This window comes from Pristiophorus japonicus, chromosome 6 (genome assembly GCF_044704955.1).
Source record: "Pristiophorus japonicus isolate sPriJap1 chromosome 6, sPriJap1.hap1, whole genome shotgun sequence".
Taxonomy (NCBI): domain Eukaryota; kingdom Metazoa; phylum Chordata; class Chondrichthyes; family Pristiophoridae; genus Pristiophorus; species Pristiophorus japonicus.
The window spans coordinates 196,192,858-196,208,472 of record NC_091982.1 but is presented as its reverse complement, the minus strand read 5'-3'; the positions used below and the strand labels follow the sequence as shown (position 1 = coordinate 196,208,472).

At 46.8% G+C, this 15,615-nt stretch overlaps 1 protein-coding gene across 1 annotated transcript in view; it reads left to right on the top strand.

The window, feature by feature from the left end:
* The window catches only part of nlgn1 (neuroligin 1), an 819,589-nt gene that overhangs the window by 92,830 nt on the left and 711,144 nt on the right, over nt 1-15,615 (top strand). The window lies entirely within an intron of this gene.

Genomic DNA, 15,615 nt, shown 5'->3' with positions numbered 1-15,615 from the left:
TGGTTGTCCAAGAAGGTGATGGTGAGTCGCCTTCTTGAACCGCTGCAGTGCGAGTGGTGAAGATACTCCCACATGTTGTTTGGTAGGGAGTTCCAGGATTTTGAGCCAGTGATAATGAAGGAATCGTGATATATTTCCAAGTCAGGATGGTGTTGGACTTTGGAGAGGAATTTGGAGGTGGTGGTGGCATTTGGTTGGCTGAACATTTAGCTTCAAAATTGGCATAATTGTTGCTGGCTCATCCATCAAGCTCTGAGTGGCAATAAATAGGCAACTCAGCAATGCAAAGGGACTGTTCTCTTGAGCTTGGGGTTGAGACATTTTGTCAGGATAAAATGTATGTGCAATGTACATTATATGTGCCCTTGCTATTTCTAGCTTAACGTGTTTGATGCTATCAAAAGTACAGTTAAAAATGTAGTTCAACATTTAATCTATTGTTTATTGTAAAAGTAGCCATGCATAATCTGTATTTGTACTGGAGCTACAAACATTTATTGATTGTAAAAATCTGGTGATCATTTGAATAAGTAAATTATGTGGATAAAAGTTGAGTGTTCTATCACTTAAGAGGAAATCTTTGTCACACATTGTAAACCATTTTTTTAAACTTTTGTGCAATAACCCTTGAAATCAGCCAGCGGCTGTGTAATATGCAGCATAATGTTAAGTATGTGATGTAAAGTTAAGTGCTTCCTTTTTTAATTCTGGATGAGAAGTTGTGTGCTGTAATCTTAACAATCAAATGTGTAAGTACTATTTGGTACAAAGCTGGTGGAGCAGCAAAAGAATGATGTTAAAAGATTGAACAGAATAGCAATTGTAAGAGGGTGAGGTCGGAACTGAATTTTTGGTTCTTAATCACAGCAAAATGAACAGTCTCAAGTCTTTGACTTTGTTGTCTCCCTAGTCAAAGAAACGGCATTACAGCCTTAGCTTTACATAGAATATACAGCACAGAAACAGGCCATTCTGCCCAACTAGTCTGTGCTAGTGTTTTTGTCTTAAAACACTCCAGTGAAGCGCGTTGGGATGTTTTACTATGTTAAAGTCGCTATATAAATACAAGTTGTTATCGGCTCCTTCCATTGCTTCTACCTCATCTCAGCCTTTCAGCATATCTTTCAATTTTCTTTTCTATCATGTACTTGCCTAGTTTCCTTTTGAAAGTATGTAAACTATTTGCTTCAATCATTTCCTGTGGTAGCGAGTTCCACACTCTAACCACTCTGTGAGGTATTTAAGATGATTAAAGGAGTTGATAGGGTAGATTTCTTCTGGTATGGGAGCCCAGAACAAGGGGGGCGTAACCTGACAATCAGAGCTAGGCCGTTCAGATGCGATGTCAGGAAGCACTTCTTCCCACAAAGGGTTGTGGAAATCTGAAACTCTCTTCCTTCATAAAGCCACTGAGGCTAAGTCAATTGAAAATGTAAAAACTGAGTGCTAGATTTTTATAAGGCAAGGATATTAAAAGTTACGGAACCAAGGTGGGTAGATAGAGTTAAGATAGAAATCTACCGCGATCTAACTGAATGACGGAACAGGCTCGAGGCGCTGAATGGCCAACTCCTGTTCTTGTGTGCTGCGGTTGGTTTCAACATGAGACACTGACCAGTTTTTAAATAATGAATCAGCGTTTCACCATTTATAACAGTCAAATCGTGTTAGTGCCAACTATAAGTGATGGAGGCTGTACTAGCCAATCTTCTGTAGCCTTCCATGCAAGTAGCTTGGCGTCTGGAAAACATTTATGATCATCATCATAGGCAGTCCCTCGAAATCGAGGAAGACTTGATTCCACCCACTCCAAAAGTGAGTTCTCAGGTACAGTCCAATTCGGGAATCACAGTCTCTGTCGCAGGTGGGACAGACAGTTGTTGGAGGAAAGGGTGGGTGGCGAGTCTGGTTTGCTGCACCCTCCTTCTGCTGCCTGTGCTTGTTTTCTGCATGCTCTCGGCGACGAGACTCGAGGTGCTCAGCACCCTCCCGGATGCTCTTCCTCCACTTAGGGCGGTCTTTGACCAGGGACTCCCAGGTGTCGGTGGGGATGCTGCAGTTTATCAAGGAGGCTTTGAGGGTGTCTTTGAAACGTTTCCTCTGCCTACCTGGGGCTCGCTTGCCTAGTAGGAGTTCCGAGTAGAGCGATTGCTTTGGGAGTCTTGTGTCTGGCATGCGGACAATGTGACCCGCCCAATGGAACTAGTCGAGTGTGGTCAGTGCTTCGATGCTGGAGATGTTGGTCTGATCGAGGACACTGACAATACTTAATTTATACTTAGTTATGATGCTTAGTTGCTAACTTGGCCTATCCCTTAAAGGGCTATTCAAACTACAACCCATTCTGGCTTCTAGCCTTAGCAATGTGGTCGACCAAGCTCAGGCAACTCGCATTCTATAAATACTGGTTTATCCTATTTGACTTTTGTATATCTGGAGGATTTAGAAAGGGCTGCTTCCCGGTTAAACTTGAAACTTGGGGGCCAAAATTGCCCCTTTCCATTAGAGGCGGTCAGAGCGGAGGAGTCGCCATTTTGTAAATTGGCCACCTTTATTTTTGGAACGGTGTACGGGACTGCCCCGCCCATTTTCCCGCCTCGTCATGAACGTGCAGACCCTTTACCGACCAATGACAACACCCTTTCGGAAATTGCCCCGCGAGAAATTGCCCCACGGGAGCGGCGGCGCCGCCAGTCGGTACCCCCAACAGCTTTTCCCGATGGGAACCTTCTTGTGGCTGGGTGGCGCGTCCGCCCTTAAAGGGGAGGGTGCACTGCTGTGGCCACCATTTTATATTAATTGTCAACCGACTGCCAGGTCGGCCCGACAATGGTGGCCACAGGTTCGGCTGGGCTACCAACAGGCTGCCCGTCACCCCCTCTTGGGTACCGGGCCGCTAGGCTGAGCGAAATCCTCCCTGGTGGCCCTGTGTTTGAAACTAAAGTGGCTGCAGAGTTTGCAGTGGCCCTCCCATTTAACTGCAGGGGGAGGAGGTTTTGACGTGTCAATGTGATGCGGGACGTCTGTGTCGCGCTGACAGCCACTTCGATCCGCCCGCACTTCCGCCCCGATGACGACGCCCAATCTGGCCTGTCCGCACTTCCGCCCCGATGATGAGACCACTTCCGCTCCACTCCAAATAAACCAACAAAGACCTGAATTTCTCTGGATTGTCCGCCCCATGCATTGGGGCGGAGGAAACACTTTGATATCGGGGTGTGCCCCGTTTCGGGCAGAGGGCAATTTCGGCCCCTTGATGTTTTGTCCACAGCAAGTCTTCCCTGATACACTATCTCAAAATCTAGAGGGTGTCCATCACAATCTCAAGAGCCACATGTGCAAAAAACAAAGAGCAGCATCGCTCCAGAAGGCATCTGGCAATCTGCAAACTTCCCTCTCCAAACCACAAACCCATTCTGGCTGACCTTAGTAACTATTTTGGATCAGGGAATATTTGAGTGGCGACCCTGAATCCTCCCAAACCTCTTGTCCCTGTGGGTCAAATCCTAAATCAGAACACCAAGCTCCTGTTGGTATCTGCGAGGAGAGACTAGTGCAAATGAAAGGATAGCAGGAATTTAATTTTCACAATATTCACCTCAGCAACCCACAAAGACCTGAAGCCTGGAAAGTGCTCAGGGTCACCACCCAGATATTCCCCAATTCAAAAAAGGTCAACCAGAACGTAGCTGTGACCAGGCGAGGGAAGCCTGCAGACCACCAGATGCCCTCCAAAACAATACAACTCCCCATTCTCTACACCCATGACACCCGAGAATGCGACGGACAATCTCCAAACCCGGATACAACACATCAGGGAAGACCCGCCATGGACAAGGCACCAAGTTTCAAGGAGACCATGGATTTGCATGGAGTTGTACAATACTTGACCTCAACAGGCAGGCAACATTTGCTCACCCACACTTGACCCTCACTAAACCAAAAGAGCCTCTGCTCCCTGAAGGGAAGCTGTGACTGAGGCTTGCCCCCACCTCAAAATTTGAACATGGGGCAAAGGGAGCAAAAAGACAGCGAGCTTTACATTGAGACTGCTACTAAAGAACTGACTGGAGATAATTTTACAGAATCATGTAGGTATTTCTATCAGAAAAAACGACACAAAAAAAAGCACTTTGGCTAATCTCCATGTTACTGCCTCTGCAGCAAAAGTATATATAATGCACATTGTTATAGAACCCAAAATACCAAGCTTTTAGTGATTCTGAGAAATGGAGCCACTTTCATTGATGGCATGGTATTTTGTTCAACATAATATCATTTTCTAGGCTTAACACTTCAGCTTGCCTCACATGGATTGACAATTACAACATAATTAATAATATTCTCAATTTATCTATTCTCACTGTTGTAATTCTCCTCTCGCTTGTTGGTACTGTTACTCCATAACATAGATACCTAATTTCCTTTTTCTTTTATTTCTTCTCCGATCACCCATTCCCTTTTCTTTTTCCACTCTATTTGTTAGCCCAATCAATACCTGGGCACACTGTCCTACTAGTGCTGAGTCAACAATCAAGGTTGGGATTTAAGTTTCGGTGTCCTAATCCAGTATTTTTCACTTCAGCAGTCCTGAAATATCCCAGGAATCTTTGATCATTTAAATTAATGCTCACAGAGTTACAGGTAGAGTGTGTAGAATATCCTGACATGCGCCAGACACCTGAGGTGGAAAATTTCGCAAGTGCTTTTTTATAAAGCTTATTACTTTTAAAGCTTCTTAAAATGTGATAACAGTCCGAGAACAGTTTGGGCTGCAAACAATATCACATCTGCTGCTGTGCTAACTTTTCTAGCAGCCAATGTGGTGTCTGTGTAACCATTTTTCAGATCCGTCTGTTCCAGGAACTCAACATGCCTGACAACTATTTGAAAGTATGACAGCACACCTTCAAAGTTGTACATTAGCAGTGAATTATTTAACTTTTTTTTAAGTTTGTATTTCTACCATTTTCATTTGATTTTGTAAACTTGCTGATATAAAATTTGGCAAGCAAGTTTTTCATAGTTTTGCATGAATACACCATTTAATGTACACAGATGTAGGCAGGGAGATCCTGAGATTCCTGGGGGTCTGCTTTACTGGCGCAAATGCAGCGGAGTGGAACCTCTATCTGCCAATGCCATTTTCTGGTGACCACATTCCAATTTCTGGCGAGAGGGCCATTTATATAACTGGGCGGGCATTTCGCGCCGACATGAATACAGTGGTATCTGTCCTGAATGACTCGCCACTATGTTGGAGTAACAACATGTCATTCTGCTGGCAGAGAGGAGGCTCAGCAAAAACTTAGAATCAGAGAAATTTACAGCTCGGAAGGAAGCCATTTCGGCCCATCATGTCCGTGCTAGCCGACAAAGAGCTAGCCAGCCTAATCCCATTTTCCAGCTCTTGGTCCGTAGCCCTATAGATTACGACACTTCACGTGCACATCCAGGCACTTTTTAAATATGGTGAGGGTTTCTTAAAGAAACGGGGTAAAGAAAATGCATCAGTACCTGTTTGGCCTCAAATTTGAGCTGTAAACCAATCACATGTCCCTCATATCCCTATTCGCTGAAAAAAGGGGATAAATACGAATGCCTCAGCCCGCATACAAAGGTGGGCACTCGCGCCATCGGCGTATAACTATACCATCCGCCACAGGCCAGGCACCGAGAACTGTGCGGATGCTCTCAGTCGGCTACCATTGCCCACCACAGGGGTGGAAATGGCGCAGCCTGCAAACTTGTTGATGGCGGTGCAGCCCGCAGACTTGTTGATGGTCATGAAAGCGTTTGAAAATGATAAATCACATGTCATGGCCCACCAGATTAGAACTTGGACCAGCCAAGATCCTCTGCTGTCCCTAGTAAAAAAATGTGTGCTGCATGGGAGCTGGGCCAGGATCCCCGTTGAAATGCAAGAACTAATCAAGCCATTCCAGTGGCAAAAGGACGAGCTGTCCATTCAGGCAGACTGCCTGTTGTGGGGTAACCGCGTAGTGCTACCCAAAAAGGGCAGGGAGACGTTCTTCTCGGATCTCCACAGCACACACCCGGGTATAGTAATGATGAAAGCGATAGCCAGATCCCATGTGTGGTGGCCCGGTATCGACTCTGACTTAGAGTCCTGTGTACGGCAATGCAGCGTATGTGCTCAGTTGAGCAACGCGCCCAGAGAGGCACCACTAAGTTTGTGGTCCTGGCCCTCCAGACCATGGGCGAGGATCCATGTCGACTATGCGGGCCCGTTTCTCGGTAAAATGTTCCTGGTGGTGGTGGATGCTTTTTCAAAATGGCTTGAATGTGAAATAGTCGGGAAGGACCGCCACCGCCACCATTGAAAGCCTGAGGGCCATGTTTGCCACCTACGGCCTGCCTGACATACTGGTCAATGACAACGGGCCATGTTTCATCAGTGCCGAATTTAAAGAATTCATGACCTGCAATAGGATCAAACATGTTGCCTCGGCCCCGTTTAAACCAGCCTCCAATGGGCAGGCAGAGCGGGTAGTACAAACAATCAAACAGAGCCTTAAATGAGTCACAGAAGGCTCACTCCAAACCCGCCTGTCCCGAGTACTGCTCGCGGGTTCACCCCAACCTGCATGATCAGATAGAGAGCAGGCGGCAGCAACAAAATGTAAACGATGGTCGCGCCACTGTGTCACGGGAAATTGATCTGAATGACCCTGTGTATGTGCTAAACTATGGACATGGTCCCAAGTGGATCGCGGGCACGGTGATAGCTAAAGAAGGGAGTAGGGTATTTGTAGTCAAACTAGACAATGGACAAATTTGCAGAAAGCACCTGGACCAAACGAGGCTGCGGTTCACAGACTGCCCTGAACAACCCACAGCAGACACCACCTTGTTCGAGCCCACAACACACACCCAAAGGATCAACAACACCATCCTGGACCAGGAAATCGAACCCATCACGCCCAACAGCCCAGCAAGGCCAGGCTCACCCAGCATCTCTGCAGGGCCAACAACATGCCAGCCCAGCGAGGGCACAGCCAACACACCAGAACAGACGTTTGTACCGAGGCGGTCCACCAGGGAAAGAAAAGCTCCCGACCGCCTCACCTTGTAAATAGTTTTCACTTTGACTTTGGGAGGGAGTGATGTTGTGTATCTGTAAAGCATGCACTCGCATGTTCCGCCACCAGGGACGCATCCCCTGAAGTCCCAAGGGATCCCAGCATCCTTTGGGAGCACTGTATATAAGCCAGCCCCTAAGGCCTGTTCCTCACTCTGGAGTGTCTTAATAAAGACTGAGGTCACTGTTACTTTAACCTCCCTGTGTGCAGTCTCATCTGTGTTGGGAACACAATATAAACATCTTTTGTTTTTCCTTGATTTTACTTGCCAATATTTTTTCATGCTCTTTCTTTGCTTTGCTAATTTACTTTTTAATTGCACCCCTGCACTTTACTTGTCGAGAGTTTCTTCAGTATTGAGCCCTCGACATTTGTCATAAGCCTCCTTTTTTTCCTTTATCCTACTTTGTATGTCCCTTGACATCTAGGGGGCTCCAGATTTGTTAGTCCCGTCCTTTTTCTTTAAGGGAACATACTTGCTCTGAACCCTCAGGATCTCTTCCTTGAATGCCTTCCACTGCTCTGTCACTGATTTACCTTGAAGTACCCGTTTCCAGTCCGCTTTTTTCCATATCCCGTCTCAGCTCAACAACATTGGCTTTTTCCCAATTGAGAACACTTATTCCTGTTCTATTTTTTTGTCCTTTTCCATAACTAGCCTAAATCTAACTAAATTATGATCACTAGCACCAAAATGCTATCCCACGAATACCCCTTCTACCTGCTGAGCTTCATTCCCTAAAACTGAGTCCAGAATTATGTATGGAGAAAGAGTCAGACTGAACACTGTGAGCTCAAAGTAAAGTGTGACCTTAGTCTTTTATTGCAGGTCTCCAGAGTGCCTCTCCAACCTGTGAGGCCTCCTTAAATACCTGTGCTCCCAAGGGATTATGGGATCGCTTGGGACTCCAGGGGACGAGCCGTCTGGTGGCTATACAGAGTATATGCAAGTTTACATATATAACAACCCTCTCCCCCCCTCAAAGTCAAAAGTGTAACTATTTACAATCTGAGTCGATCTGGGGCCCTTCTTGCCCTGGTTGATCGTCTCGGTGTGAAAGCTGGTATTGTTGAATCAATTGTTGGGCCCTCGCTGAGCTGCTGTGCAGCTGGCCTTGCTGGTTTGGCTGGTGTGGTGGGTCCTGCTGGGCTGCTGTGGATGATGGGTTCTGCTTCGTGGCCAACCATGGTGCCGGTTGCCACTGGTGTGTATGTTGGGGGGGGTCAAAGAAAGTAGGGTCCAAGGTGGGTTGCTCAGGATAGTCCGTGAATCTGAATTTGATTTGGTCCAAGTGTTTCCAGTGAATCAGTCCATTTGAAAGTTTGACCCGAAACACCCTGCTCCCCTCTTTGGCCATGACAGTGCCGGGAAGCCACTTGGGATCTTGTCCATAATTCAATACAAAAACAAGATCATTGATTTCAATCTCGTGTGACACATTTGCGCTATCATGGTATGTACTTTGTTGAAGCCGCCTGCTCACTAGCTGTTCATGTAGATCAGGGTGAACTAATGAGAGCCTTGTCTTATGTGCTCTTTTCATGAGCAGTTCAGCAGGTTGGATCCCAGCGAGTGAGTGGGATCTTGTGCGGTAGCTAAGCAGGACTCAGGATAGGCAAGTCTGCAGTGAGCCTTCCGTTGCCCTCTTCAAGCCCTGCTTGATGGTTTGCACTGCTCTCTCTGCCTGACCGTTGGACGCTGGTTTAAATGGGGCAGATGTGACATGTTTGATCCTGTTACGGGTCATGAATTCTTTGGACTCAGCATTGGTAAAACATGGCCCGTTGTCACTCATCCAGGACATTGGGTAGGCCGTGTGTGGCAAACATGGCCATCAGGGTTTCAGTCGTGGCAGCGGACGTGTTAACCAACATTATCTCACATTCAATCCACTTGGAGTATGCATCTACAACCACAAGGAACATTTTACCCAAGAACGGGCCTGCATAGTCGATGCGTACCCTAGACCACGATTTGGAGGGCCAAGATCATAAACTTAGCGGCGCCTCCCTGGGTACATTGCTTAACTGCGAGCATGTATTACATCTGTGAATGCCGGACTCTAAGTCCGCATTGATACCGGGCCACCACACGTGGGATCTGGCTATCACTTTCATCATTATGATGCCTGGGTGGGTACTGTGGAGGCCACTGATGAAGGTGTCTCTGCCCTTCTTGGGAGTCACTACTCGATTGCCCCACAGAAGGCAGTCTGCCTGTATAGACATTTCATCTTTGCGCCACTGGAACGGCTTTATCTCTTCCTGCATTTCCACTGGGACACTGGACCAGCTCCCGTGAAGCACACAGCTTTTGACAATAAGGGGTCCTGGCTCGTCCAGGTTTTGATCTGCCGGGCAGTGATGGGTGATTGCTCACTCTTAAATGCTTCCATAACCATGGCTAAATCTGCGGGCTGCGCCATTTCCACCCCCATGGTGGGCAATGGCAGCCTACTGAGAGGATCGGCGCAGTTTTCTGTGCCTGGCCTATGGCGGATGGCATAGTTGTATGCGGACAACATGAGCGCCCATCTCTGGATGCAGGCCGATGCGTTGGTATTTATATCTTTACTCTCGAAAAACAGAGATATGAGTGGCTTATGGTCAGTTTCCAATTCGAATTTTAGCTCAAACAGATATTGATGCATTTTCTTTACCCCATAGACACATGCTAACGCTTGTTTTTCAATCATGCTGTCGGCTCTCTCAGCCTTAGACAGACTCCTGGATGCGTAAGCAACCAGGTGCAGTCTCCCAAAATCATTAGCTTGTTGTAATACACACCCGACGTCATATGACGACGCATCACATGCTAGTACCAAACGCTTACATGGATCATACAACACAAGCAATTTGTTTGAGCATAACAATTTTCTAGCTTTTACAAAGGCATTTTCTTGGCTTTTGCCCCAAACCCATTCGTCCGCTTTACGCAGTGGTTCTAACAGTGTACTGAGACCCGGTAAGAAACTACCAAAGTAGTTCAGGAGTCCTAGAAACAAGCGCAGCTCCGTCACGTTCTGTGGCCTTGGTGCGTTCTCGATTGCCTCCGTCTTCGAATCGGTGAGCTGATGCCGTCTGCCACGATCCTCCTCCCCAAGAAGTCCACTTCAGGTGCCAGGAAAACGCATTTCGAGCGTTTTAACCTGAGCCCCATGTGGTTGAGTCGACTAAGAACCTCCTCCAGGTTCTGCAGATGCTCGACTGTGTCCCGACCTATGACCAAGATGTTGTCCTGGAAGACCACGGTGCGTGGGACCGACTTCAGTAAGCATTCCATGTTTCTCTGGAATATCGCCACCGCTGATCGGATTCCAAATGGGCACCTGTTATAAATGAAAAGACCTTTGTGCGTGTTGATGCAGGTGAGGCCCTTCGATGATTCCTCCAGTTTCTGCATCATGTAGGCTGAAGTCAAATCCAGCTTCGTGAACGTCTTTCCTCCTGCCAGCGTTGCAAAGAGGTCGTCGGCCTTTGGTAGTGGATATTGGTTCTGCAAGGAGAAACGATTGATAGTTACTTTGTAATCGCCATAGATTCTGACGGTGCCGTCTCCCTTGAGGACAGGAATGATCGGGTTGACCCACTCGTTGAACTCGATCGGTGAAATGATGCCCTCTCGTTGCAGCCGGTCGAGCTCGATCTCTACCCTTTCTCTCATTATGTATCATACTGCTCTCACCTTGTGATGGATGGGTCGCGCCCCCGGAATTAGGTGGATCTGCACTTTTGCTCCTTGGAATTTCCCGATGCCTGGTTCGAACAGAGAAGGGAACTTGTTTAAGACCTGGGCACACAAAGTGTCGTCGGCAGCCGATAGCACTCGGACGTCGTCCCAGTTTCAGCGTATCTTTCCCAGCCAGCTCCTGCCGAGCAGCATGGGACCATCGCCCGGTACCACCCAGAGTGGTAGCTTGTGCACCGCGCCATCGTAGGAGACCTTTACGGTAGCACTGCCGATTACGGGAATCAATTCTTTTGTGTAAGTTCTTAGTTTCGTATGAACTAACCGGCCTTGAGGCCTTGCTGTACCACAATCTTTTGAAAGTCTTTTTGCCCATGATGGACTGGCTCACGCCGGTGTCCAGCTCCATTGACATCGGGAATCCATTTAGTTCAACATTCAGCATTATCGGGGGACACTTTGTGGTGAATGTGTGCACCCCATGTACCTCTGCCTCATTGGTCTGAGGCTCTGGTTCGTCGTGATCCTCCGTGGATCTGTCCTCCTCTGCAACATGGTGGTTTGCAAGATTAACAGGATTTGTAGCTCGCCTGCACATAGGTTGGAGGTGTCCCATTGTTCCACAGCCTTTGCAAATGTACCCTTTGAAATGGCATGAATGGAAACGATGATCATCCCCGCAGCGCCAACAAGGTGTTAATGGCCTTGCATTCATCACCCTTGATGATGGACTCTGAGACATCTGCGGACGTGCAGCTGCAGGTATGTGTGACCTGCCCTGTACGTTGCAATTTGAAAACAACATCACTTTGTTCACAGTACTTGTAGCAGCACTTGTGTGCTGAGAGATTTGCTTCATATTGTCACTGGTGGCAATGAAAGCCTGGGCTATCACTATGGCCTTACTCAAGGTTGGGGTCTCTACAGTCAGAAGTTTGCGAAGTATGGTTTCGTGGCCAATGCCAAGTATGAAAAAGTCTCTGAGCATGTGTTCCAAATGTCCTTCAAATTCGCAATGTCCTGCAAGGCGTCTAAGTTCGGCGACATAACTCGCCACTTCCTGGCCTTCAGACCTCTTGTAGGTGTAGAACTGGTACATCGCCATCAGAACGCTTTCCTTCGGGTTCAAATGCTCTCGGACCAGTGTGCACAAATCATCGTACGATTTCTCCGTGGGTTTCGCTGGAGTAAGCAGATTTTTCATGAGGCCAAATGTTGGTGCCCCACAGACGGTGAGGAGAATCGCCCTTCGTTTGTAGCGTTCTCTTCTCCATTCAGCTTGTTGGCTATGAAGTATGGGTCGAGTCGCTCCACAAAGGTTTCCCAATCATCTCCCTCTGAGAATTTCTCCAGGATGCTCACTGTTCTCTGCATCTTTGGGTTCGTTATCTGTATCTCATTGCCAGTTGTTATGTATGGAGAAAGAGTCAGACTGAACACTTTGAGCTCAAAGTAAAGTGTGACCTTAGCCTTTTATTGCAGGTCTCCAGAGTGCCTCTTCAACCTGTGAAGCCTCCTTAAATAACTGTGCTCCCAAGGGATTATGGGATCCCTTCGGACTCCAGGGGATGAGCCGTCTGGTGGCTATACAGAGTATATACAAGTTTACATATATACCAAGAATTGCCCCCTCCCTTGTTGGGCTTGTTACATACTGGCTAAAAAAAAAATTCCTGAATGCATTTTAGGAATTCTGCACCCTCTATACAATTCACACTAATTTTATCCCAGTTAATATTAGGGTAGTTGAAATCTCCTACTATCACTGCCCTATAGTTTTTGCACTTCTCAGAAATTTGCCTACATATTTGCTCTTCTATCTCCCTCTGACTGTTTGGGGGTCTATAGTGTACTTCCAGCAGTGTGATCACTCCTTTTTTGTTCTTCAGTTCAACCGTTCAAGCTTGAAGAAATTCTTGTTCTTCCTGTCTTCTGCTGAAAATGGATTAAGCTGGCTTCTTGTGGAAGATAAATAATCAATTACATTACATAGTGAAGGCTTGGGCCTCTTGGGAACCTCATTGGGACTTAGACAAGTCCTCAGCCATTGTTATGCTGAGGGCTTTTAAAGGTGGTATTCCTCTGATAGCCTGGGAACTTGCCAGACATATTTGCTTGATGTGGTGGAGGATGGGTAGGCTGGCTGTACATCTTCCATAGTCCTCTTATCATTGGGATTTAAAGGGCAACAGTAAATGAGACGGAATCCCAATATATCCAGGAACTGCCCCAAGTTCATGATGTACACGTTCATGAGTGAAATTTCATTCTTTTTGTGCGAAGGATTCACAATTTTCCAAATTTGAAGAATTATGCCATCTCCTAAGAAGGCAAATTTTTGGATAAACAATAAATACTGTGCTGATGGGACTAAGTGCAGCTAATGGATTTGTTTAAGCCCTTTCCATAATCTGACTGAAGTGGCAACACCCTGCTCTGTGAAGTAATATTTTTATATCTTATAACTTTTCTTTGAAGTACAATGCTCTTTTTGAATGAAGTTAATATACAAATGTAACAAAAGTAAGAAATACAATAGCCCTGAAATTATTGTGTCCTCGACGGTGTACACTCTCCTTGGTCATCCACTGGCCAGACAGGCTGCATTTCTTGGGTGTGTGAAATGAAAAAGGCACAACGTGGTGAGGAGAAGGTGGGAAAGCAGGAGGTGCATGTGAGAAGGAGGATAACATATGAGGATACCATCATCTTGTATTCTTTCAGCCCCACCACTGGCCAAGGACTCAACCATGCTGTACAAAGAATGGCCAGCACTGTCTCCTCCAAGGGTGTGAGGTGAAGCTAGGATTGGGAGGTGTACCTCGTGTTTAGTAGAATTTTTGGTAGGTGAGTGATTGGGCGGGTGCAAGGGCGGGCAATAAGCAGTGTGTGAGGCTAGTGGTGCAGTTGGTAGGAGACGGCTTTTGAAGTTGCCTTTACTGATCTTGACCACTGGTCTGAGGACATGAAGCTTCTTTGGACACTGGAGCCAGGTCGTGGGGGCAACACTATTGGCAATTACGGCCTTGGTAATCTGGTCGTACATCTTTCTTTTTGGAGGGTCTCCTGACCCCTGTGGATAGAGGCCCTCTCGTACTGTGGGTTGATCTCCTGCACAAAGCTGGAGTACTGCGTGTGAGACCCTGGCTGCCCCTTCCCTGGCTTGCTGAAACATTTTTCCCATTTTGTTTAGGTGAGGAAGGTAATTCAGCTTTAAGAGCTGAAGGATCCCATTTGGGAATTCTTTTTAATCTAAATTTTTTTTCAGAAGGCAGTTGAGCTGTAAGGACTATAAACTGCCTGTTTTTATATGATTTTAATTTTTCTCATTTAAGAGACTGAACTGCTTTTTGAATAGACAGCCTCGCTTTTAGAACAGGCTGTTCTTGCTGCAATAATGCTATGGCCACGCTACAATGGGACCTCCTGCCAGGACAAATCTTAATTAGACACCAGCGCCAATTTTTTGGTCATGCCAGTGCCACCATTTGAGACGGCCAGTGGCACCAGCAGGTTTTTACCGCTATCTAATTTTTAGCCCATAATCTTTTAAAATGTTTAGATTTTTTTAAATTATTTTTGTTTTTCAAAATCCAATTTTTGTTTTGCAACTATGTTCTATTTACATGATGTTGCCTATCAAAGCATCCTAAAAGCGCTGCAGTTTTAGACTAGTCAATGTCAACAATGCTGAAAATCATGCTGATCACTGCTGGACCTTGTGGATCATCTCACTAGGTCTGTAGCTGATATTAGGAGAATTTCCCTGGGCTTAGTTTGAGAATCTAAATGGCAGATGTCCATCAGGCTGTGGTAATAAGTTTTAAAAATCAAATTTCTCCTTAAAGGCAGAAGATTTAAACACTTAAAAAAATTAACTATAGATGAAAGAATTTCTCTATGCAAGTACTTTCTTTCAACACTAATGTAGTTACCATGGGCCCAAGTTTCCACATGATTCACGCCTGATTTTTAGAAGCAACTGGTGGAGAACGGACTATTTTAGAAATCGCAATTCTCCACATTTTTTTTTCTGCAGTTCTAGTCAGGTAGAACAGTTCTAGTTTAGAACAGAATTTTTTCTTCAAAAGGGGGCGTGTCCGGCCACTGACGCCTGATTTGAAAGTTTCCACAGTGAAAATGTACTCCAAACTAAAGTAAAATGGTGCCAGTGAAGATTTTTGTAGAACTGAAAAAACCTGTTCTACACATTAAAAAATCAGGCGCAGGTTACAAATTAGGCGTCCAGAACGAGGTGGGGGGAAGGGAACTCATTAAATTTGACAATAAATCCTTATTTATACTTCTACAAATATTATACAAATAAATCCAACCTGAATAAACATTTATAAGCCAAGAAAAGATTAAATAAACCATCTTCCTACCTGTGTGAAAGTGCTTCAGCCAGGGAGAATTCTGCAGCTGTTCGTGCCGCTGAGCGAGAGAGGGAGGGAGAGAGAGAGAGAGAGAGGGAGAGGGGAGAGAGAGGAGGGAGAGAGGGAGGGAAGGAGAGGAGAGGGAAGGGAGGGGAGGGGAGGGGAGGGAGGGGAGGGGAGGGGAGGAGAGAGGATGGAGGGGAGGGGGGGAGGGGAGGAGAGAGGAGAGAGGGAAGGGAGAGGAGAGAGGGAGGGAGAGGAGAGAGGGGAGAGAGGGAGGGGAGGGAAGAGAGCGGGGGGGGGGGTCGGGGAGCGGGTGTCGGGTCGGGGGAGCGGGTGTCGGGTCGGGGGGGGAGCGGGTGTCGGGTCGGGGGGGGAAGCGGGTGTCGGGTTGGGGGGGGAGCGGGTGTCGGGTCGGGGGGGGAGAGCGGGTCTCGGGTCTCGGTCG